Below are 3,648 nucleotides of genomic sequence, written 5' to 3' on the forward strand. Positions count from 1 at the left end.
CCTAAGAGCAATTGCATAAGCCTTCATTAGGCCACGTGCCACGCATCCTGCACCAAGCTATTGATCATACAACGCATGGTATAGAAGAGTTATAGCTAATTTGTTATTTCCAAGTAGACCCACATACTTTAGCAAACCTACAGCTGTCACAACTCTATAGACTCGTTCCCAGGTATCAGTAATCCATACCTCTTTCAATAAAAGACTTATGACTGTTTCCTTCTGCTTAAGCTAAGATGTATACACAGCAGTCCTTTCAAAAGTTAACACGCAGAGAGTCGTTCATTTGCTGTGATTGTCTTTATAAGCTGACATTGTTAAATGTACTGATACCCAGAAGGTTTATGAGATCGACGCACACATCAGAACCAGTTCCTTAGCAACTCACTGATTAACCTTCACGTACTGTGAATCGACTCGGATGAGATTAACCACCAGCACTAGTAACAGAAGAACGTAAGAAATAGTAGTAACGGAAAAAGTTTCACCTTTTGAGACTATAAATCAGCTCCACAATCCTTTGATATAATCATTGCAAAATTGATTGCTTACAACTTGTTCAGAATATTGAGACATGAAAGAAAAAGATTTAGCATTTAGCAGCGGTTCATGGTGATGGGTACAACAGATCTTTCAATGTATTCCTTCACACACTGGTATTTCCTCACATGATACCACTTCCACTGTAATAAAATTAATGCTGAATTAGATTCAAGTATCAGTACCTATGATGTGGACTATTTTGTTATTTCTTCTATTTTCTAAAGACAATAACAAATAAAAGTATTAGCAGAAAATATATCTTCGCCTCATAAATTAGAGAAGTGTTATTCATTTACAGAACAACTACTTTCTAGACAGAATGACATTCAGAACAGTAGGACTTGCAATGTTGTCGATACTTGTAACAGGTTAATTAGGAATAGCCAATTCCTCAACATTCTGAACATAAATTTAAGAGGATAATCTTATGCCTTACCTCCCTATTTAAGGGAACACCATGTTATTTCTGATTTTAGGCGTATATCTATGAGATGAGTTAAATTACGTACTTCTGTTCTTGAAGACATTGACCCTAATTGTGCATCCGGAAGGCAATACCTCTGATATATGAAGCTAAAGTAATTTGTCTGCGGTACTGAATCCCAAATTGTATGATAAGTATAAACCACTTGGTTTTGTAATATATATATACTTTTTTCATACCTTGAATAAAAACGTTCTAGTTCCTTGTCTAATTGAAAACATGTGATGATATATTCAGTGCACATTTTCGACTGTTGAAGAAAATCGTGAAATATTTTGGGTGTTTGTGACTGAAGCATTGTTCATGGACATATTGTATCATTCCTGTAATCTTCCCTTGTATGATTAGGTTCGTGTATGTCTAGTCATGTTATACTGTTCTGCAGATAATTGTATGCAACTACACTCACCCCTGCAGTTTATCAGCTCTATCTGTAATTTACTCTGAAATCATATAAAAACAACTCATATTTCATGGTCGTAGACCATCTAAACTTCATGTAAATGCATAACGCTTCATCCTGTGTGATGAAATGATAAGGACAGAGTAGCCAAGAATATAGCCTCTTCCTTAAAATACAATGTAACAATCATATAGTTTAGGGTAGCATAGCTATGTAGGTACTCTAACAGCTAAATAATACAAGGAGCAACCGTGTATCAGTTTCAGCGACGAGAGTTATATATCAGTTTCACTAGTGTTAAAAGTGTACAGAGGACACTATCTAGTTTCAAGTTAAGTGTTGGAAACGATAGTTTATCACTATTTTGAGTTGTATGAGAACTGTTTCTCCAAACATTTAATGACGAGAAACAGTAGCACTGCTCTTATAGATGAGATGTTGATGAATGTATCCTTTGGAGCTCTAGGAACATTACTCTTATGAAGCACTGTGTGAATATGTTGACTCTCTGTATGAGGTAATTTATACGAGCATTCTTTTTTTAAGGGTTATAAGGACTAAGATGATTGGCAGTGTCAACGGAAAGCGGTTGCCGTAATTTGACGGAGCTATGATGTGGAAGCGGAGGCTGTAGTGGTTGATAAGAGTAAGGATGATGGAATTACAGGGGTGAGAGGGGAAATTAATCATTAGGTGCGAGGCTGGGCGGTGGAGATAGCAAATGGGGTTCTGGTGGAGAGGGAAGCGTGCTGGGGTGTTGAAGGCAGAGGATGCTTGGATAGTGCAGATAGTGCTTTAGAAAAGGACACCATGATATTAAAGACAAAAGACCACACTAGCTTGGTAGAGAGTACTGAGACGGAGTTTCCAAATAGTTTGGGAGAGGGGTGTAATTTGCCTTACAGGAGGCAATAGACAGAAGGATGAGAACTCCTGGTGCAAAAATGTGGAGTGGATTATAGAGATAAGGAATGATGCGTTATTAGTAAGATCTTCTCATGAGCAACACCAAAATGTACTAAAAGATGAAGAAAGGGAAAATATCAACTACAGTCTGATTATCTTATGATACCGGGATCTCAGATTAAAACTTGGGTGTCACGTGAGACAATGCTGAGAATGGTTTGGTGAACCTAGGACTGAGCGGGAAAGACATTGGGGAAGAAGGTTGGAAAGCCGGTGTAGATAACGTGAATTAAAAAATAATATTTAAGCTACGCTGTGCAATGCATTCCCATAGCTTGTCTAAGAAACAACAGAATGAAAGCCGATATTTCCAGTTCAATGAGAAAGCTTATGTACAGGAAGCTTCTTTCCTAATACTGAGTTATAGACGGATTAGTTAACGTAGATATATCTGGATAGAGTGGCCTGCTATTCCGATTTTCCACTAAAAGATAAAAGCAGTGAAAAATTATTCTATCAATTCATGTCAACTTTAAAAGACAATATGAAAAATAGTTGAGTTTAAACATTTTTCAAAACAGTTTTCTCAGCAAAATCCTTCAGAATTTATAAATCTCAATGAAAAACGCTTCGATTTGCACAAAAGCACCAGTAAAGGTAAAGATTCAGTTAAAAGCACAACAATGAAATCCTTTATGATCATGCAAAGTTTTTGAAGGTACATATGCAAGCGAAAATACACACATGTGTGAAAATATATATGTAAGCAGATACATATAATCATGCACACGTACAGTCATATGCAAAAATACACACCATAACCATTCATACTAATAAGCATACACAAACACATTCACGTTGCTAGTATAAAGTCTGTATGGTTCATGGAGCCATACTGCATCTATCATGTGCCTTTACACTGATATTCATTAAGTCGTTAATCATTATGATTATTAATATCTGTACAGAAAATGCTTACACACACACACACACACACACACACACACACACACACACACACACACACACACACACACACACAAACACACAAACACACACACACACACACACACACACACACACACACACACACACACAGAAGCATTCACATACTCAAACTCATACACATTCATGCACAAACACAAGTTTACAAAAAAAAAAAAATTGACAGAACTAAACACACGCCTAGATATGCTTGCAGATTGCTTCACGGTTACGAGGAAAGTATAAAGAGGGCTACTTTACCTGATAGGGAGAGCCAGACAGACTCCAAATTAGGTCTGATTCGTGGATGAAATTCGAGTACAGACAA

This window comes from Panulirus ornatus, chromosome 13 (assembly GCF_036320965.1).
Source record: "Panulirus ornatus isolate Po-2019 chromosome 13, ASM3632096v1, whole genome shotgun sequence".
In the NCBI taxonomy this organism is placed as follows: Eukaryota; Metazoa; Arthropoda; class Malacostraca; order Decapoda; family Palinuridae; genus Panulirus; species Panulirus ornatus.